Here is a 23,093-nt window from a genome sequence, read left to right on the forward strand (position 1 = left end):
GTTCTTCTAACCAAAAAAAAAAAAAAGTGATAAAGTTATATAACTCCCCAGGGTCCAAATGGGCTGGTGGAGTTCTCATTATTGCATTCATAAGCTTTCCATATGCCCATCAAGAAGAAAAGGCATTCTACTTGCTTGCTTTTGGAATGGAACCGGCAGGAAATAAAACAGCTCTGACTTCTATTGTGTCCCCCAAATACAGCAAATATGATGCTTGTTAGGTTGGGTTCCTGCCTTATTAAAACCGTGCTCTCAGCACAAGTTACTCAGCTATGCTCCTGCTTTCTGCCAGAATGATACCCTTACTTAATGGAGAGGAGAGGGAAATACAGGGGTGGAACTTAAGTTTGTCAATTACCTTCTCTCCAACACCTAGGAAACGTGCCATTGCGTGTGATCCGTCATACTTTTGAGGGTTTGTGGTACAGTCGCTCTAAACTAATAAAATTTCTAGAAGGAATATGCTCAGGAGGGAGTCCTTGCTTATACGGCCTTGTGCCCGTGTCTTTTATATGGCCCTTTCAAATCAAGCGATGTCCTGTTGTCTGACATATATCCTGGTATGGAATTTGTCAGCGGAAAACTTCAATCCTTTTGCATACTATATCTACACCCACGAATATATCCCAAGTGAATAGTTAGTGGTGTTCACAAACACTTCAGTACAAAAACACTTATTTCAGGGATGCTTAAAATCTTTGTTTTAATTAATTTATTCTTCAGAGAGAGAGAGAGAGTGTGTGTGTGTGTGTGTGAACAGGAAAGGCTCAGAGAGAGAGGGAGAGAGAGAATCCCAAGCAAGCACTGTCAGTGCAGAGCCGGACGTGAGGCTTGAACTCACGAATCGTGAGATCATGACCTGAGCCAAAATCAAGAGTTAGACGTTTAACCGACTGAGCCATCAAGGCACCCCACTTAAAATCTTTAAAAAAATTATGTCCAAACATAGGGAAATAATTTTTAAAATGATAGAAACTGCATGTAATGGACAGTTGTAGTCAGTATAGAAATCTTATTTGTGAAAAATTACTAATGACATGAGTTAGACTTGTATCTCAACATATTAATCTGCATGTTGCCTGTGTATTAGGCCATCCAAGGCTACACAGAAGTAAAACAGCCGAAGAATTCAAAGGGCTAATGATGAGACAAGGATTTGGGTCTGTGCTTCGAGCCACAGTTTTTCCTCTCTCAGAGGCCAGAGGAAGGAGTTGAACAGGAGACCCCAATTCTAGAGAAGCCTGATGGCTGGGAGAGACCATGTGTCCTAGAAAGGGAGGGATGGAAAGAATATTCCATCGTGAGAAGCAGGGAGGGGAGCAAACAATTCTCAGAGTTGCTAGTATTTAGTTATCACTGAAAGAGCCACCGTGTAACTGCCTTAGATACTTTTCAGCTCTTTGAGGGAGAGTATCAGGGAGAGGTACCCATCAGGAGGGGATGTGAAGGGGGTGACCATGCGATCCTGGTCAAGGTGGAGCTTGCTAGAACCAGCAAGAAATAGCTCTACGAGTATGACAGCAGTGGACACATCATAGGTGATAACCTGGTGGCTTCGTTTTGTTTTTGTTGTTGTTTTAGAATATGTGACAGTTCTGACATGTATTCATTCATTCAATAACGACTTCACAAGCATGCATTATTTTCCAGGCACCCTACCAGGTGCTCACTATACATTGTTGAACATGATAGTTTTCTGCCCTCAGTAGATTGTGCATTTTCCTGAAGGAACTCTCAGGTGGATGCAAACAGAACACAAAAGGAAAGCATGATAGTATTACATTTGGGTGGTATTTTTCTTGATAGAAATATAATTACCATTAACATGAACGGTTCCATGAAGAATTGTTGAGTTTTGCCAGTCCGGCGCATCAGCCAGTCTTCAATACATGTTTGGAGAAGAGGGTGGTGGATAGGCTCTGATTTTGTTTCTTTGCAAGTTGGGTTTTGGAACTTGGGGGAGAATTCTCTCATAAAGTCTCTAAGTGAGCAGTTCTCGGGGTGCGTTGATATCTAGTACGTTGAAGTCAGATTTGAGATGTATTACCAATAATTAGTAACTGACATTGAGTACCAAGGTTTGTTGTTTTTTTTTTTTTTCTAATGACTTGAAAAATAAAGTCATGACACCCAGAAGAGGAAAGACTGGCCCTAGAACCAGAAGGCTAGGAATCGTCATGAAACTTACATCCAATTTTATCTCTGCCTCAACTCATTGTGGGTTACTGATATGGTACTTTAATTTGTCTGAGTTTTTTTTTTTTAAGTTTATTTATTTATTTTGAGAGAGAGAGCAAGCAGGGTAGGGGCAGAGAGAGAGGGAGAGAGAGAATCCCAAGCAAGCTCTGCACTGTCAGTGCAGAGCCTGATGCGGGGCTTGAACTCAAAAACCCTGATCATGACCTGAGCTGAAATCAAGAGTTGGGCATTTTTTTTTAAATTTTTTAACGTTTATTCATCTTTGAGAGACAGAGAGCGACAGAGCATGAGCAGGGGAGGGGCAGAGAGAGGGAGACACGGAATCCGAAGCAGGTCCCAGGCTCCGAGCCGTCAGCCCAGAGCCCGACGTGGGGCTTGAACTCACGAACTGCGAGATCATGACCTGAGCCAAAGTCAGACGCTCAACTGACTGAGCCACCCAGGCGCCCCAAGAGTTGGGCATTTAATTGACTGAGCCACCCAGATGCCCCTGAGTATTTTTTTTTTTAATTTAAGACATCTATGAGCATTAGTAGATTTGTTTATTAATTTTTTTTTTTTTATTGCTGCGGCTTTATCTTGAAACCATCCTTCCTACTCTTGTTTTTGTTTGTGGATAATATCCATACACAAGATCCAATCACATCAACAAGCATTCGTGTCCATTATTATGTACAGGCAATATGAACTTTAAAATCAGAGATCTCAAGGAAAGCCATCCAGTATTGTGTGTCTGGCCCGAACTGAAATGGCCCATGGTTAAGATAATCAAGAGTAGGGACTGTGGTGAACTTCAGAATGTATGCCAGACTTGAAACACTTCATTATAAAAAGAAAGTTGCGTGCAAAAAAGAAATTGCAATCTCAGATCACCTTTGGCTCACTTTCTCTGCTTAAATACCACCATCACGTAACTTGCTTTCAATGCCTTCTCTTCCGTTGATATGGTTCTCATAATTTGCCTTTTTGTAAAGGTTTACTTTTGGCTAAGATATTTATATACATGAACAAGAATACATCGCTAGTAAGTCATAGTCAGTAGAGAACTATTTAGCCTTGTTATGGCAAAAGACCGGGAGAACATAAGGTAGAATTCTCCAGAAGGCAAATGAACCTGGGATCACAGAAGTTTCAATGACTCTTTAATCTTCTTTAGCCTGGTATTCTCAAGCAATTAGCCTGATGTCTCCCTTAGTTAAAACTTTTGATTGCCAGTGATAAAAATTCTCATTCTAACTGGCGTAAGCAGAAAAAAGAAAATCTGATTTTTGGTTTATGAAATGAAAACATCCTAAATTAGAGTTCGCTTCCAAGGAGTCAAACAATATCGGGGGCCAGGTCTCTCCATTTGTCTGCCCTCTTCCATGTTGATTGCATGCATAGGTTCTATGACAGAAGGCACAGTGGTTGCCAGAGGCCCTTGACTCACATCGTGTCAGCCTTAAATCCTGTCGGAAAGAACGTGAGCTTCTTTTTCAACATTTTTCTCAATAAGCCTGACTCAGGCTCTGCTTCTATGAAACCCACCCTAAGAGAGCAAGAAAGGGAAACGACAAAACAAAACCAAAAACTGTGTCTGGGGGAGTAACTCCTTATAGCATGATCTCAGATAATAGAGGACAGTGTGGTCTTTCTAGCTCAGACCATTTGATGGATAAGGATCTCAGAAATAATTCTTGCTGATTCCCGCCAGAACAAAGAAAAGCTTTACTATTGCTTTTTTGTTTTTTACTCTTTTCCTTTTCCTTTTTTTTTTTTTTTAATTTGGATAAAGATTCAAATCAATTTCACATGGCTATTGTGAGACACTTACAAGGTCAAGTCACCCAGCCCCCTCTTGCATGACACTGGGATTGAGTGTCCTGGGAAGAGTGAAGGCCTGGGTTTTAAGGACTCAATAACCACTTTTTGCTTCGAGTGGGTCATTGGTACTTGAGTTGAAAGCCTAATGTTTAGTTAATGTTGTGTCATTTAATGTGACTCTACCAAAAAATGATCAGTGAGTAGAAATTTTATGACGAAAGAAAATTCGCCCAAATTCCATGTATTTTGGAGGTGACCTCTCTGGAGCTTTCTGGCTTTCTGATTTCACATCCCAAAGACCAGGAATGAAAGAGGAAGGACCATAATTTAAGGCCACAGTATAAGCACAGTTGATTGCAAAAAACAATAAATTGCCATCAGGAATCAATACATTATTTTCCAAAGCTTGTCTGGGGAGAATCATTCCATCTTCACAGACACAGTGAACATTTGCCAGATTTATAGTTGTTTGCTGGGGGTTTATACAGCATCATATTTCCAATGGAATCCATAAGGAAGGGAAGCTTGGTGATTCAGTCTCCCCCCTGCAGTACGAACTAAGTACACAGAAGTCTCAGAGATGATGCGTCTAGAGTTGTAACCGAGCAATCTTTTCCATGTGCAATTAACTGACCAGTCAAAGATAAGATTCCTGGGATATTAATTTAACTGTTCACTGCTTAATGCTTGACTTTGCAAATAGGGGTCCAAATTAGATAAATTTATTTTATTAATGCAGATCATATTAAAAATTTAAGCAGTCCTGATATATGATCCTCAATTTTATATATCTGAGGGAAAATTTAACATACATCAGGACACTAAAAATTTATAAAAATGTTGATGATAACCACAGAATGTACTAAATCCTAAATTATAATTTGAAAATAGCAAGAAAGTAGAATATGAAGATTTTGGATTCAGGTACAGATAGTATGAAGGAGAAGTATACTAAACATTGAATTTTTTTCCCCCTAAAATCTTTATGTAAAGGTATTGGGAACTTTAGATACATGGTGAAAACTAACTTAGTTGCATTTCACTAATTTGGAGTTCATAATGATTTGACCTTAGCTAGACTAACATTTACTTGTTCCTTCTACTCAGAGAGAATTAGCTATGCTACATAAACAGATTTCACAAGGAAGCATCTAATCTATTTGTTAAAGTAACGTGACAGCCCGGAAATTGCATTTCATTGAAATTGTTTTGTAATTTACCTGGACTCCAATTAGTCCAAAATTGTGGTGTTTGACCAGGCTTCACTTTATGCTTACAAGAACATCTAGTTCAAATTTTAAATATAACATTCCTTTCCCATAAAACATTTTTTTTTAATAAAATTAGGCTTTTTCCTTTTTAAAGATCCTTCTTTTGGTTTTTATACCGTAAAAAATAATGGAATGTCATCTGTATTTAGCAAAAATATTCACCATTCTGGGTAAACCTCTGCTTTTATTATTTGTGTCCTGAAATAGTCATTTTATTAACTGAAATCATAAACTGTCTTAGCTCTGAGTATAAACTAAGCAGAGCCAATAAACTGTTACCTGGCCATTTTTAACCAGTTCTTTGGAGAAGCTTAGATATTTCCAGAGTCCTATATTGGAAAAAATAATCCATGTCCCAGGGTCTCCTGTCAGAAGAATGCAGAGCAAGATGATTCCTAAGACAGACTTTAATAAAAACAAAAACATTCAAAGGGTAACTTTCCTGCCTGAGACTATCTCCTCATCTGAATGCAAAAAGAGGTGAGAAGTGCTCCATTTGTAACTTTCTCTAGAGCATAAAATCCCACTTTCAGGACAGGCATCAGGGAAAATGGGGACTTTTCTCACTATCCCAGGGATCTTGTCCCACTTGCCATGCCTTCTAACAAATAACCATGAGGTCTCTGGAGCAGTCTAGTCCCCAGGATCAGTCCAAGAAGACTTTCTGTCTTGGGGTAACTCACTCCTGAGAAGTCTTGTCCCTAGAGCCAAAGAGTAGATAGGGGAAGTTGAAGGGAAAACAGTGCTTTTATATTCTGTTTCTAGTAAAAATAACATGGGTTGGGGCGCCTGGGTGGCTCAGTCGGTTGAGCATCCCACTTGGCTCAGGTCATGATCTCACAGCTTGTGAGTTCGAGCCCCGCGTCGGGCTCTGTGCTGACAGCTCAGAGCCTGGAACCTGCTTCCGATTCTGTGTCTCCCTTTCTCTCTCTGCCCCTAACCCACTCTCATTCTGTCTCTGTCTCTCTCAAAAATAAATAAACATTAAAAAAAAATTTTTTAAATACCATGGGTATAAGGAGCACTGATTTTTTAAAATTTTTTTTAATGTTTATTTTTATTTTTGAGACAGAGAGAGACAGAGTATGAACGGGGGAGGGGCAGAGAGAGAGGGAGACACAGAATCAGAAGCAGGCTCCAGGCTCTGAGCCATCAGCCCAGAGCCGACGCGGGGCTCACAGACCGTGAGATCGTGACCTGAGCTGAAGTCGGACGCCCAACTGACTGGGCCACCCAGGTGCCCCAGGAGCACTGATTTTAATCAGCCTCCCACAGGTTATGAGAAAATTGGAAATCCTAGTAAAGTTCCGAAAGCTATAAGTGTCTATTAGGCACTGTATAACCTGGGGCCACCATCTCAGGAGATAAGCGCACAATATTTAACATTTCCACAAATTCTTCTGTTTGTCTGTGCTTCTCTCTCCTCCTTCACCATTGCCCTTCAGCTTAAATCACTGATCTGTAAGATAAGGCCACTTGTGGTTCTTTTTTCACCAAGTACCTATTGTTCTGTATCAGACACCGTGGGTCGGCACTGAGATCCCGAAATTAATGTGATAGACAAAATCCTTGTCATCGGAGACCTTGTGTTCCTGGGTGGGGATGTGGAGAGACAGGAGATGGGTTTTTAATATAAACATCGAGAGCTCTAAGTACGATAACAAACAAAGCCAAGTGTGGTGTTGCAGCGATGGAGTTGAGATAACAGATGTTTTAGTTAAAAAATCAGAAAGCACTTTTGGTTTTAATAGTCCATCCTTCAAAGTAGTCGTCAAAAGGCAGATCTATCTTTGCAAGTATTAGATCTCCAGAGAAACCGAGTAGGAGACAGATGTAGGTGTAGACAGAGAGCAGATGGAGGTGGTATAGGTGGAGTATAGGTGTAGATATAGATATGGGTGCATGGTTATAAGAGGAGAAATTGGTTCATGCACTTATGGGACCAAGAAGTCCCAATCTGTTGTCTGCAAGCTGAAGGACCAGGAAAGCCAATGGTATAATCTATCCAAGTCCAAAGGCCTGAGATCCAGCAGCTCTGATGTCCAAGGACAGGAGAGGAGGGCCATTCCAGCTCAAGAAGAGAGAAAGAGAATTCACCCTCCATCACCTTTTTGTTCCGTTCAGGCACCCAATGGATTGGATGATGCCCACCCACATCGCTGAGGGTGGCTGTCTGTACTCAGTCCACTGCATCAAATGCTAATTTCTTCTGCAAATATCCTTACAGACACACCCACAAATAATGTTTCACCAGCTATCTGGGCATCCCTTAGGCCAATCAGCTGACATACAGAATTAACCATCAGATGGGCACGAGAGCTAATCTTTATCTCAGCTTGCTAATCATATCAATGTCCCGTTTATACACAGATGAAGGGTATTTGCGACAATTTGACTTTGGAAGGTCCATGAGTTTGAAGCTTGAATTGGTACAGTTTTGCTATTTCCTTTGGAAAAAAAAAAATGTGTCTCATCAGTCACATGTTAGAAGGAGAAGAAGGGATGCTTGACTTTGAAGTCAGAGATGTGGTATAGATTCCTTCTGGGGGAGTCAGGGTACCTGCCGCATGCACATTACGAGTGGAGGCATGCTCCCGTGTCCTTAAATCAGCAGAATTCCTGTTGATTTCAAAGGTGTTCTATGAAGATAAGGTTGCATACCAACGGATAGGTCAGAGCCTAAGAGATTCCACATCAGCAGTCTTTCTCCTTAAATATGCACTTTTAGCTTGCAGATCTTTCAAACAATATAGTTGTCAATAATTTAGCAAATACTCTCCTATGTCTTGAAATTTTTATTGCACTTCGGGTTCGCAATCTGGTGATGTTTTACATCCCGGATGCCCCTACACATCAAAAGTATTTATTATGTAGCCAAGTGCTTATACAAACAGAGCTCTCCTGGAAAAAGGGGGCGGCGGGGGGGGGGGTGGGTGGGGAAGGACAGATGTTTGTGGATAAACATTTGCAAAATGAAACGGTTTTAATGAGAAAACCTTGTGGCAGAGAGAGAGCGGAATCGATGCCCAACTTGGAATGAGAAATCGAGTAACATTCGCGGCATTTTGCTTGGTTTGTGAGGAGAGCTTTAACCTCAAGTTTGACGAGGCAGATGAGATCTGAAAGCAAGAAAAAATGGGTTCTGCTCTCACAACGGCACCCTGCACTTAGTAGATGTGTAACGAACTTGTGTTAAACTGAAGCCTCTCTGATTTACGACGACACATGGTAGTCCTGCAAATCAGTTTTATTCTTCAACAAGAACTCACAAGCATCGTGCTCTACGTCCAACTCACGTGTGTCAGGAATTCTTAGAGAAGCACATGGAAATGCATGGAATATTGGTGCTTTTTATTGATATTTCCTATTATTTAGTTACTACCCCAGTGGTTCTTAACTCCATCCATAACCAAGTGGAATTTTTATAACAAATATTTCATAATGTATCTTTTACTCTTATGAAATAAGCTTCCCAGGTAACGTAACCTACTTCCTATACAATTTTTAAAATATAACGTCCTAATCATAATATAAATAAGAAATAAGAGAAAACTGTTGCAACGTGTAACAATCATACTATAATGTGTGTTTGAGGCCTGACCATGCTAGAAGACAAAATATAATGGTAAAAATGTTTACACTTAGATATAAAATGGCCTATTTATTCACATCAACACAACTCAAGCAGATGCATTGTGTTGGTTGTTACAGTTAGAAAACACTGAGATTCCCCAAAATGATGAATGAATGACCTAGTAGAATTCCAAACTAAAGTAAAAGCTTACATCAGTATACAGAGATTGTATTCTTGGAAAACTGCTTAAAGCTGGGAAAACAAGGCATGCCTGGCTGTCTCAGTCGATAGAGCACGTGGCTCTTGGTGTTGGGGTTGTGAGTTCAAGCCCCACACTGGGTGTAGTGTTGATTAAAAAAAAACAAACGGTAAAAACAGCATTTTAGGTTTGTATGTGAAGTGCAGTTAGTTTCTAGGCTCAGAAGATTGTAAACAATTCGTCACCTACACGGACATGCAGGGACACATTCGAAGTCATTCAGAATATAGGCGCAACCTTTGGTCTGTAGACAGAGGTGTCTGGTAACCGTGGAGCCCATTCTCCAAATATGGTCACAGCCTACCCCATCCCTCACTCACTGTGACACCCAAATTTAATGTCCCTTTATATTTTCCACATTGTCTCTACAAGGCTATACCATGCCTGTGGAGATCCACTGAATTAAGTCATGAAGACAAGACAGTGATTATGAGTCTCTCCACTGGCTTATCCTGTGATATCCTTTTGTCATTTTCCCCAAGTTGCTGGTAATTTTTGAGGCAGTGACACCCTATGGTGATGTGACCATCACAGGCGGACACTTGGTTGATGGCGGTGTTTTCCCTGTTAGTCATTTAAAATGGCAATAAAGGGAACCCTACATGCTTAAGAGTAGTTTTTGTTTAAAGAGCTACAGAACTAGGGGTGCCTGGGTGGCTCAGTCAGTTAAGCATCTGACTTCGGCTCAGGTCATGATCTCACGGTTTGTGAGTTCGAGCCCCGCGTCGGGCTCTGTGCTGACAGCTCGGAGCCTGGAGCCTGCTTTGGGTTCTTTGTCTCCCTCTCTCTCTCTGCCCCTCCCCTGCTGGCCCTCTCTCTCTCTCTCAAAAAAATATTTAAAAAGTTAAAAAGTTAAATAACTACAAAACCGGAAAGAAAAATTGTTACACGAAGGAACAACCAATCACATAGAAGAAAAAGATAAATAAAAAGTAGGATTTTATTTTCCATCTTTAAACATGAAGAAGTAAGAGTAAAAAAGACAAGACGAGCAGTTGTTGGGTTGGATGAGTTTTTAATGTCTCAAAGGACGGAGAAATGGATGAATACGTGTAGTTCTTGTGATAACTGTAATACTTCAGATTTTAAGCGAAGCTCAGAAAAAGTGGCTAGCAGGTTAAATTACTTCTTCTAGCCTTGGGTGGTTGGGTTGTAATGTTAAAGATTTTAGGGAATTGGCCCACCCATTAGACTCCAGTTGACTAAAATATTAAAGCCATTTGCGGGGGCGAAATGCCGAAGTTATATAATCAACAGAGCGATCCAGTAGGTTGAACAAATACCTATGGAAGATCCTGCACGTTGCCACACACTGGAAAGAATTAGTATTTAATTAAGCACTTACTAGAAGCTACACGTTGTTTCCTACGGCTTTCTCACTAATGCCCCGTGTGAGCCTTTCATCCCTCCCTGATACATGTGAGTGCTGAGGTTCTGAAAGCCCGGAGGCCCCATCCTTAGAACCCAGGATTGGAATGTCCACCTGTTTCGTCATTAGAGAGAAGGAGGACGGATCATCTGGGTCCCATTCGAGAAAATGCGTATGCTCTATTTCCTTTGTTCTTCAAAGAACCAATTGTATTGTTGGTGGGTATTTAATTTTAAAGCTGAGGCGATGAAGTCCCAAAAGGTGAAGTGATTTGGTTAAGGTCATGTCACCAATGAATAGTCTAAGTGGCGGGTACTTAGAGCGCACCAAGGGTCCTTCGCATGCCACATGAAAAAAAAATCTTGTTAAAAGGTACCGCCACGGGGGCGGGGGGTGCCCGGGTGGCTCAGTCAGTTACGTGCCCGACTTCGGCTCGGGTCGTGATCTCGCAGTGCGTGAGTACAAGCCCCACATCGGGCTCTGTGCTGACAGCTCAGGGCCGGGAGGATCCTCCGTCTCCCTCTCTCTCTAGTCTTTCCCTGCTCTCTCTCTCTCTCTCTCTCTCTCAAAAATTAACATTAAAAAAAACCTAACAACAACAAAAACCCAGGTGCTACCACTGAGTGATTTAAACCTGTGGACTTAGCTCTAGTCCAGTATTCTTGCTCTAGTGTGTTCCATCCTCAACCAGTTCTGGTATTTAGTAAAAAATGGTGAATGCCCAGGGCACCTGGGTGGCTCAGTCAGTTGAGCGTCCGACTTGGGCTCAGGTCATGATCTCTCTCATGTTTCGTGAGTTCGAGCCCCACGTCGGGCTCTGTGCTGACAGCTCGGAGCCTGGACCCTGCTTTGGATTCTGTGTCTCCCTCTCTCTCTGCACCCCCACCCCCCCCCCCCCCACACACCCTCTGTCTCTGTCTCAAAAATAAATAAACGTTAATGGTGAGTTCTCAGCACCAAGGCAGCTGCTCAGATCAGACAGTTCAGGAAAATGGAATAAATCTTTCCAGCTTAACTTCAAATGGAGGGGGTGGCATTTATTTTGTTAACTAATGAGGGCTTGACTAAATGCTCCATGGGAAACTGGTTAGCATAAAGGCAAGGGCGCCCCAAACTGCCAGCCAAAAGCAACGCCTCTTTCCTCGAAATTCATCTTGTATTTTATTTTATGATCTTCTAACAAACTGGAGCACGTCTGCCACAGTTAATCTTCGTCCGAGGACTCCTGTTCTTTTGCATCCAGGATGAAAAATGCCCTCCATAGCTGAGAGGTGCCTTTTGACTTCAAAGTCATTGACTACAGCATCCTGCACGCAGTAGGTACCCAATGGCTTGTTAGCATGGGCAACCGCCCAGTCGCTGGGTCGGTGGGGGCCACAGCAGTGAACCTCAAATGCAGGTTCACTTTCAAACTGTGCCAATTCACCTCAGAAATTTTGGTTCTAATTTCAATTCTAGAATTTTCTGATGTTAGCATCATAAAGAGGCCATGGAGGATGGAAAAGTGCAAACTCTGGAGCTAGATTACCTGAGCTCTGGCATTAAACAGTGCATACTTGGCTAATTGTTTCTTTATGCTTCTGTTTCCTCGCGGGTAAAATACCAAAGTAGTTAGTACCTTCTCCATGCAATTGCTAAGGATTAAATGAGCTTTATGACACGCGAAGGTTTAGAATAGTGCCCAGCACATAGCGAGGCCACACGTATGATGTTAAGGAGATTCAGAGAAAAAAATCATAGCCTTTAAATTATGTGTCAACTTTGTCTCTTAAGTACCATAGAAGGAGAAAATAACTTTAGTATGAAGTCATATGTATCTCTCTCTCTCTCTCTCTCTCTCTCTCTCTCACACACACACACACACACACACACACACACAACTAAAACATATAATACACATCTTTAAGAAAGAGGTGGATATTTTGGAAAGCACGCTGGGATAGAAATCAAAAGATCTGGGGTTTAGAGTCCTCATCTAAGAAACAAGATGATTACAGTATGTAAGTAATAATAATAAAGTAACATGCGTTGAACTTGATCATTGTGTGAGGTGCTGTGCTGGGAACTTTATACCCATATCACCTTCTTGCGATCAATCATACCGTAGGAACTGTTGCAATTTTGCATTTACGGTTCCTCCTTTTTCAGACGTGAGACTCTTACCGCCCTCCTTGGGCGCACGGCTTTGGAATCCCGCTTCATGTGTCAGTACATAAATGGGGATTGCTCGTTCTCTGAGATTTTATTCCAAGTCAGTCACTCTTGCTGTGGCCACATCCAGCCAAACCTTTCATGAGGCATTTCACCTCAAGCCATTTTGAAACAAACACATCAAGGGTTGATGCAAAGCGGTGTGTGGGTTGGTAGCCAGTCTGAACACTTTTCAGCGTGTACCTGGGGACCCAGCCTCCTCCTGACCCCCTCCTCTCCCCACGACAATTAGTGTGATCTGATGATTCAGGGATCGGTACTGAATTTATTCTTCAGAACTTAAGCCGGAAAATAGGGGCCGATAGGTAACATTGCAAAGTGCAGCATAAATTAGTGAATTGAGAGCTGCATAATGAAAACTGTTGAGAACATAGTTGAAAAGATTTGAGGAGAGCATCTAAGTCGTGTGGGGATAATTGTTGGATTGTGATGGTAATTCGCGAGATTGAGCCTTGTGTAAGGTGCTTAGTATTTCAAACCTTTTAAGAAGAATTCTCACTGTCTAGTCAACATTAATTTGAGAGTATTCAGAAGGAGGGCATGGCTAGGGAAAGCGCGTGGATGCGTGGGGCAAAAAAAAAAAAAAAAAAAAAAAAAAAGACACCCAAACGAGAGGAACGTTCAATTTGAGTAAGCAATGCACTGATCTTTATTGTCAGATTCAAGCCCGGGATTATCACTCATTTTGTTAAGCAAAAATACAACGTGAGAAGAATATCATGTTTAATTATTTCATTTTGTCCCAAGGATGGAATCGTGTGATGCAAGTCTGAAAAAAAAAAAGGCTCAGTCAGGGGGGATTAAAATCTTTGAGCTCACACGTGCTGAGAAAATCATGAATTCACAGTATAATATTGAGCTTTTGACACTCTTGTATGCATGACTTCTTTCTCCCTGTGCCCCGGATCTCCACTCTCTACAACTTTCTGAGCTACATTTTAGGTAGAATCTCCTTCTTAGGTTTAACAGCTGTGGTTAATAGGCTTTACTTTCAAATTGAAGAAGTTAACATATACTTAGAGATTTCAGAACTTTCTAACCACCTAATGGATAAAGCTGAAATCCCTGAAAGGTGGTTAAGAGAAAGGCTGGGGCTGTTTACATATTTGAAGATGGAATTTTAACTGAACCTAATATACTTCTTTATTTGTAGATGTAAGGGGTGAATGCAGTGTTATGATTCCAAGGAGTTTCTATCTGCCAGGAAGGATTTGGATTAATCAATGTGAAAGAACTTGAATGCAAATTTGCATGTATGAGGGCTCTTCAATGTAATAAGCCATTATTACCATTCTTATTATGGGAAGCCCACATTTTCAATCTGGAATTTATGTGTTTCCAACGACTAATCTTTTTTTTTTCTTTCACAATCTACACAGTATATATTCATCATAATGAAGAGGCATTTGAAAAATTCCTATGGAATGAAGCAGTTTCATTTGATATTTACAAAACTTCACAAGCCTTTAACTAGAACTAAGTTATTTACACACACACACACACACACGCATGCGTGCACACGTGCACACTTTTAACTTTCCTCTCTTGAATATCTTGAATTTGTTCAGCAGATGTTTAATGAATGCATATCCTGTGTACTGGAAATACAGAGACTGGAGAAACCTGAGCACGTACTTTTAAACAATTAACATTAAATGGATCCATTATGATGAGGCTTTTGGGGTGACAGTGGGGTTTGTGGGGTCCGGAGCCGACAGCCAAGAAAGAATTCTTGAAGATGTCTTTGGTGCAAAAAGGTGATTTTATTAAAGCACGGAGACAGGACCCATGGGCAGAAAGAGCTGTCTCAAGACCAAGAGGAGAGACTGGTTTTATACTGTGGAGTTGGGGGAAGTAAAGTCCAGGGGAAGTTTCCAGGGAGACTTTCATATGCTTAAAGAAGACTCCAGGATACTGGAGGCCTAGCTATTGTCAAGCTAAGGTTGTTTTTCCCTCCAGCAAAGCATTAGCATTAAGACGGTGGGGAGTTCCTGGAGAAACGTTTTCCTCTGCCTGCCTCAAGTAGTTGCCAACGGGCTGCAGGGCAAAAGGAAATTTAGTTCTATCTGCCATTTCCTGCCTTTGTTTCCCACATCAAGATGGAGGGGTGATGTCGGGCCTCCAGGAAATGGAGTCTGTAGTTTTCTGGAGATTTGACTACTGATAAAATTACCTTTTTCTTCTAATATACTAAGATATTTGTAAATAGATGGAGACTTAGGTCCTGCAGGGCTATGATCTCTATCAGTTAACCATTTGTTTTCCCCGTTTCCTTTGTTCTTGGGCAGCAGGGAGTGCCCAAGGAATGTCACACGTGTCCCCCTTTAGGGGGGGGCGGGTGGTGGTGTTTGTGGCTGGCTGGCCGCTTGCCTTCTGCTCCCTCATGATGTTACATAAGTAGCACAGACTCATTTAAGAAAATTTGGACAAGTGAAATATCATGAAGGGGTGGGGCATCCGTAACCCCATTCTTCGGAGACAGGTGCTGGCAAGAAGCTGGTAAAGCCTCCTGGGACTCGGGTTCATCTCCATCACCCTCTTCATTCCGTGTTCATATGAAAGGCAGATAGTCTGCCTTTTCTTTGTGTCGTATTAGCATTTCCACAAACCAATGGATGTTCTCCTACAGAATGATTTTGAACCAATGCATGTTAATTCATCCTAGGGCTATACCAGAGTTGGGTAACCTAACTTAATGAAACGAAACGAACATTTTGAGGGGCTCCGACAGATGAACAAATTGTCCCCGGGAAAGTTTGTACCAACAACCCCTTGGTTAACTGCTCTTACGTTACATTGGCCTTCTCCTGGCCAGCATTTACCTTCCCTGTGAACGAAGACTTAACCCAGTGCTTGATATGCATGCCTCCTACCAGAATGTAAGTTCTATGAGGATAGAGAACTATCTGCGTTGGACATGGCTATACCTTCGGCACCTGGAAATGTGCCTGGCACAAAGTAGACACTCGATAGATGTTTCTAGAATGGAAGGAAGGAAAGATGAGCAAAGAGGGAGAGAGAGAAGAAATTGGAAGCAAAGGGAGAAAGAATGGAAACATAGACTCATTCTAGCTCATTTTTTAAAAATTTGTAAATTAAGGGGGGCGTGGCTAACAGCATATTCTTGGGCTCTTTTCAATGTAACATTTTCAGCACTGGAAATGATAAATCGTATGAATAGTACCTGTCCAGGTCAGTGAAAATGGTGTTCAGAAACAAGAAGGATTTAATATAAAGAGACAAGTAGAAATGTGTAGCTTACTGCCTGGTCACATCAGCTTGAATGGGACACAGGCTACTTCCTGGTGGGGAAACCAGGCTTGGTTAGCAGTGTTGGTCCAACCCTGGCTTGTCTGAGGATGAGGGACAGGGATGGAGGGAGGACGGCAGTGGCCTGGGGAGATAAGAGGGAAAAAATAACAGCGAGTAGGTAAATATTTGCATTTACGCAGCAAACACAGATTGGCAAAACATTAAAGAAAATAAATATCTTCATTCTGAGGATTCCGGGAGAGGATGTGGAGAACTAGAGCCTTCAAGGTAAGCAGGTGAAGAAATACTGGTACAGATAAGACCTGTTCGTTAAACGACTGGAACTCAGAATTTTAGCCTAATGTGTATTTACTGGGTTGACGATGAGTCAACTTCTAGAAAAGAACGTGTTTTTCTTATATAACTTATTTCATAGCCTCAACTTCATGCCCCCACCTGTCTTTCTAAAAGGAAAGAGAAAAAAACAAAACCTTTTTTCTTTTTTCCTTTTTCTTTTTTTTTCCTTTTCCTTTTTCTTATTCCTTTTTTTCTTTCTTTTTTTTTTTTTTTTGCCAAGAAGAAAGGATCTGGCCCCTTAAAATGGATTGTGGAGCTAATAATAGGCTGTGTGTCAAGTATGATAAATAAATTGACACAGAAGAAAATCTGATCACAGTATCATTAGATTGGAAATACTCAGGAGGGTGCAGTGTATATTGGCAGAAGTTAATGCTGAATTGTATATTTGACTGGCGCACAGTAAATATTAAATATTAACAAAACGAATCTCATTGTTTTCAACTTTGGGGAGGAAAAGGATTATGCCTAGGGACTTTTGTTTTGAATACTCTAACTAAAATTAGCATTTGAAAAAAAAAATACTGTTTCTCTGTGAAAGGAGAGAAATTCAAATTTCCCCTTTTGGGTGCATGCTGGGTTTAAGAAACACAAAGGTGATCCTTCAGGAGATGAGTTGAAGATAGAATTAGTAGGAAAAAAAAATCAGAGGGCATTTAAATCCCATATTCCAAATGAGTCCTACATTCAGCCTTGTAAAAGCCTTGTGAGAGCTAAGGAACTGTGGATTAAAGGGAATTTGAAGTGGGAGAAGGTGCTTTGGGGACTTCACTGATTACAGGGTACGATTCATAGTCATAACAGGAGGCAAATGACAGGAGGCAACGGGCTCTTAGATGAATTCATTCAATATTTCCCATTTCTTTAAGAGGATGGAAGAAAGCCATTTACTCTGTGTTGAGCAGGAGACACCATGTTCCCAAATGAGGCTCTTAACCCTCTGATTCTGTAAAGGGAGACTTCTCGCTCAGATTCCATAAAGGGAGAGATCTGTCAACATGATGCTTTACTTGACTTTGTCTTCCCAGCACATCTAAATTCCGGGTCCCTCCAAGGAAACTTCAGATTTCTGCAAGGGGCTGTTCATGCTGTAAGGAATTAACCAAAGCACAAAGGGACATGGCTCAAGGAAGTTTCATGAGGATGCTGGTCCTTTAGGCCGGGAAGAAGGGGCAGGGAGAACAGAAACCTTGCACAATTGCGTAGGGATCTCCCTCCAGGGGTTTTTGAGTTAGGTAGACCTGAGCTTAAACTTCAGATCTGTCATTGTTGGGCAACTCCCCCAGCACAGCACACTATTTGTACGTTACAGGTTAGGTTCTGGATTAAAAATAGTTCTGTATGTAATGACCTTAATAAGGTCTGACACATTATGGGCATTTGGCAAATGGTAGCTAAAAATAATAATAATAACAGTAATGGAATAGTGGCTGCTTTATTAACAATTATTACATGATTTTGGTATTCTAAGAAACATGACTTTTTAATTAATTTTTTTTATGTTTAATGAGGAATAGGACAGTAGCAGAAAGACTTCTGTGTTGAAGTTGGAAGGCTGGCTTTTCCTGTATGATGCCGGTCAAGGCCATTAAACCTCCTTAGTGTCCCTGTACTCATTCCTTGCTGCTGGCATAGCAAATTGCCACAAACTTAGCGTCTGGAACTGCGTGAATTTATTGTTTTACAGTTCTTTAGTTCAGAAGTCTGTCACGGGTCTCAGTAGGCCAAAATCAAGATATTAGCAAGGTGTGTTCCTTGTGGAAGTTTTGCGGGGAGAATCCACTTCCTGGCCCACATTCCCTGGCCCAGGCTCCTTTTCAGTCTTCAAAGTCAGCCACAGCTGGTTGAATCCTTTTTACATTACATTTCTCTGCCCATTTCTTCCACTTTGCTTTTCCACTTTTTTTTTTTTTTTTAATGGAGTCTCCACGTCCAGTATGGAGCCCGACAGGGTGTTCAAACTCATGACCCTGAGATCAAGAGCTGGGCTGAGATCAAGAGTCGGACGCTGAACCGGCTGAGCCACCGAGGCACCCCTGCATCTGTCTTTTGTTAACCACATCCTAACACATGTCTACAGTTTCCAGTTGCTTTTTAAAAATGAAGATGGAATATTAAAAACATATTTCAAAATAATGTGTAGACTGTTCTTAGACATTGTAATGACTTTGCCATTTGTACGTGACATTCTCACCCAGACCTTCAGTTGCCTTTCCGGTATTTTCAAATATTTCAACTTAATCTTTACAGAAAAATTATGTTTCGCGAATATCCACCAACTTAGGTAAAGTTTAACTCAACTTTACGCTTTCAATAACAGGGGCAAGTGGCATAAGCAATTACGATTGATCTTGGTTTGCGTAGTGTTTATCCAGTGGAAGCACAGGTGTGCAGGCAAAGGAGTGATCCAGGGACTAGTAAGCATCCATCACTGTGTTTTACTGAAGCGGTGGAGATTTGTCATCAGTTAAGTGGAGATTGATGAAAATGGCTTGTACTCTATCAGGAGCTAATGGTATTGTGTGGTTTATTCTGCAGAGGCGCCATGTGATGTTTACATGCATTATGGGTTTTAATTGTTAGTTCAACCCTTCGAAGAAAGTTGAACCTGATGAGAGGTGATGTCCTACAAGCCAAATAGCCAGTAGGAAGATGGTGAAGACGTGAAGTTATGTGGTCTGACTCTGCAGTGAATCACATGCATTTCCAGTCTGCTGGGCAGACCTCACAGAACTGCGTGTAGGACCGAAGGAGACGATTCATACAAAAATGCCTCTTAGATGTCTGGCTTAGTCATGGTCGGTGTGTAACCATACTTGGCTGATTCAAGTCTGAGTATCCAACTTCATACTTAGTCACCAAAAACAATTGATCAGTTTTAGAGCACAGACAATAGATGAAGTCCTGTACCAGGAAGCGTTAAGATTAAGTGAAAGTACACACGCGCGTGCATATACACACGCGCGCGTGCATATACACACCCTGTACCAGGAAGCGTTAAGATTAAGCGAAAGTACACACGCGCGTGCATATACACACCCTGTACCAGGAAGCGTTAAGATTAAGCGAAAGTACACACGCGCGTGCATATACACACACGCGCGTGCATATACGCACCCTGTACCAGGAAGCGTTAAGATTAAGCGAAAGTACACACGTGCGTGCATATACACACACGCAATCCACTACAGGTGATAATAGCTGCCATTTATTGAGCATTGGATCATGTTCTTAGCATATGTTATCTTATTCAGTCCCGTGACCACAACCCTATGAAGTTGATATTATTATTATCCCATTTCCCAGTAAAAAAAAAAAAAAAAAAAAGAAAAAGGAAGTTAAATTATTTGCTCTGGGTCACAGAGCTGGCAGGTGGTAAAACTCTGGAGAGACTTAATGAGGTTTATTAGATTCTAAAATTCAGCTTTTGGAAATCTTTCCCTGAGGAGCAGCGTAGGTGAAATAATACAATAAAGAAAGAATTGACAGAATTTAGCCAACATTAAAATGTCAAATTGCCTCATTTCCCACAGTGTACCTTTTTGTTTCCATTTTGTTACTATCCCCCCCCCCCCCCAGAGGGCCATTACGCTGTGTCAACATAGCAATAATCAAAGCGTCATCTGTATGATTTATCAAAAGCCTATTGAGAATAAACCAACAATAATAGGATGCGTGAGGGGCGCCTGGGTGGCTCAGTCGGTTAAGCCTCTGACTTCGGCTCAGGTCATGATCTCGCAGCTCGTGAGTTTGAGCCCCGCGTCGGGCTCTGTGCTGACAGCTCAGAGCCTGGAGCCTGCTTCAGATTCTGTGTCTCCCTCTCTCTCTGCCCCTTCCCTGCTCACGCTCTGTCTCTCTCTGTCTCAAAAATAAATAAACATTAAAAAAAAAAAAAAGGATGCGTGCATGTTTTTGTAGGACTAGTGTTGGTGTTAAAATTTTTAGAATGAGTAACTATTGGACTGTAATACCAGTCATGACAGCCATGTTGAGATGAAACTCTATTTGGGTAGAACACTGACTGAGTCCCTACGTTCTTGGCCAGTTACCAACAGCCTCTCCATTTTTGAAGAAGATGCAGGAGAGAGGCTCTGGGGAAAATGCATGCCCCGTATCCTTACAGAGAAAGACTGACTCTGGAGTGTGAGGTTGAGTGACAATGACTCTTTTGGTTACACTGGCTAAGGTCCTTCCTTAAAAACAAGTTGAGCAGACATTTTTGCTCCTTTCTCTAGGCTAAGCCTATATAACCTAATCACGGCGGTCAATCGTTTCCAGGGTGGCTATTCAGAGCCTCCACAGTTCTATGGACCTCTGAACTGCCCATCACCAAAGGGATACTGCAAAATGGAAACCAAGCAAGCCGGTTGGGATCTTGGTTCTCTACCCTCTGTCAGTCAGAGTAGATCTGTCTTTATCTGGTGTATTTATTTAAACTCAGGATTCCATTCTGTTTGATTAGAGTTCAGAGGCTTTTAGTTTTCATTTGTCTTGATACTATGTTCTAGGTCTTGCTACTCTGAAGATGGAGGCAGGAAAAGATGAAGCAAAAGGAGCGGGTAACGGGGCTGTTAGCTCAGGGCTGTCCAACTCCACTTGAAAGCAATACTTCCTGATCACATGACCTCTTTTGCTAGGGAACCAGGCTGGATTGCTGGCGGAAAACCCAAGCGGCACTTGGAGATCTTGGTGGATCAGAGATTTATTTAACACCGGTGGGTTCAGAGGAGACCGTTTCTCCAAAGATCTGAGCGCCAAATGCAAGTGGGGAGGGTAATTTAGAGCCGACAGCCTCCATATCTGTGGGGGTTTTCACGCAAAGGAAGAACACGGAGGAGGGGTCTCTAAGCTAGAGACCAGAGTTTGTTTTAGCCCCATGGGCCATCTTTGGCCTACTTTATTCACTTCTCCCACATTTGACGTTTGCCCAAGGTGCGTGGGCTCTTTCCTTTCTCATTTACTCCACACTTCTCTCTTTTAACAGTTGAAAACATAAGCTACAGAGGTCGGGCCATTGTCTACCTTCAGTACATTGGTCCCTGTTCCCAGAAGTGCATCCTGATTTTTGGTAAGCACTTACAAATTTGAATGAATGAAAAAAAATGCATGTAATGCATGTCTAAATCAATAAATGAAGATACACTGGGGAGGAGCAGACTTGACAAAGGAGAGATTAGGGTGGGGAATCGCTACATTTTAACGTGATTACATTGAAAAGTCTGACACAGGAGAAGGGGGCTGTTTCCCACCTTGGTCTCATCATGATTTTCAAGGTCAGTATTAAGATCCTGTTGGCTTGAAAAAGTGAACATGACTCTTCCCCTTTCAGCGTAGCACCAGTTGGATCCAATTTAAATGGGACTATTTCCTGGCGTAGCGTGGTTAAAAAATCTCTAGGAGTCGAAGGGCCAGAGTTCATATCCTCTCACAGTAATTTTCTAGCAATGAGATTTTGGGCAAATCACCTAAGCCTGTCTGTGTAATGAGGCTCGTAATGCTTTTGCTTCCTATTGTGGAATCAGAAAGTTGAGTCTCCGTTCTGAGAAGGGAAATGTGAAATAGATCGCTATTTCTATCTGCCACCACCACCTCCATTCCAGATCCCTTCTGGCCCAGCCTTGATGAAAGGAATCAGAAGTTAGGCAAGGGATTTTGCAAAGAGAGGAAACAATTCTAAAGAGCTAAAAATATCTTTTTTTTTTTTATTTTTTATTCAGGTGCTATGATGTGCAGCGTCTTTTGCTATAGACAAGACAGAGAAGGATACAGACTATTTAAAGCTTATGAATGAAAGACGGGGCAACGGTTGTAGGTAACATGAAATTTGATTAGGATCAGTTCTTTTTCTTAAGTTAGTCTCTCCATGCTTTCTCATATTCAGTGTAAAGAAGATGAACCTTTTCAGAGCCATCAAACTCTTAGATTATACAGACCACCGTCATTTTGATTTAGGACTCCAACCTCGATCCCCAAGAACTTTCCTAGCTCTAAAGCCACACAGTGTGTTTTAGAGGAAAATGGGTCATAAAACTCTTGTAGGAAAAGTAGTCTTAAAGTTTGTCTTGTCACTGGCATTAATTATAAATAGACCCACACATTCCCCACTATCTTTTTTTTTTTTTTTGAAGCCAATAGTGAAAGAAAAACAGTTCAGCTTGTATTTAAAAAGTGACTCTAACATGTCACTAGGAATCCACTGGTTGCTACAGCCCGTTCATTTAGGTTACAGGCTTGTTGTGAAAATCAACTAAAATAATGGCCTTCGAAACTCTTGAAATCTAAAAGATGAAAAGTACATGTATGGCATTGGGTAACGCTGTGGACTGAACCTGGAGCCAGGGTCACGGAGAAGGACAGGCACCAGCACTTATCAACCAAGGTCTTGGGAATAAACCAAGGCACTTGATTTCATGCATCATCTCATTGTCTTTTTTTAAAAATAATTTTATTTTATTATTATTTTTTATGCTTTATTTATTTAGTTTTTTTATATGAAAATTATTGTCAAATTGGTTTCCATACAACACCCAGTGCTCATCCCAACAGGTGCCTGTCTCATTGTCTTTTTAGAGATTAAGCCTTTTAGACACTCTTCATATTAGAAAGATTATGTCCTAAATTCCCATATCATGAAAAATTCAAAATCATCACTAAACACATCACACATGAATGGATGTCCAACAGATTTCTGTTTTCCACCACAATTATTATTTAGGCCTTTTAACATCATAAAATGTCAACTTCTGACCTCCTCCCCTCAAATTAATGCCTCTGCTCTCGCTGGTGCCCCAATCATGT

Source organism: Panthera pardus, unplaced genomic scaffold (assembly GCF_024362965.1).
Source record: "Panthera pardus isolate Hobbes unplaced genomic scaffold, ASM2436296v1 HiC_scaffold_25, whole genome shotgun sequence".
In the NCBI taxonomy this organism is placed as follows: Eukaryota; Metazoa; Chordata; class Mammalia; order Carnivora; family Felidae; genus Panthera; species Panthera pardus.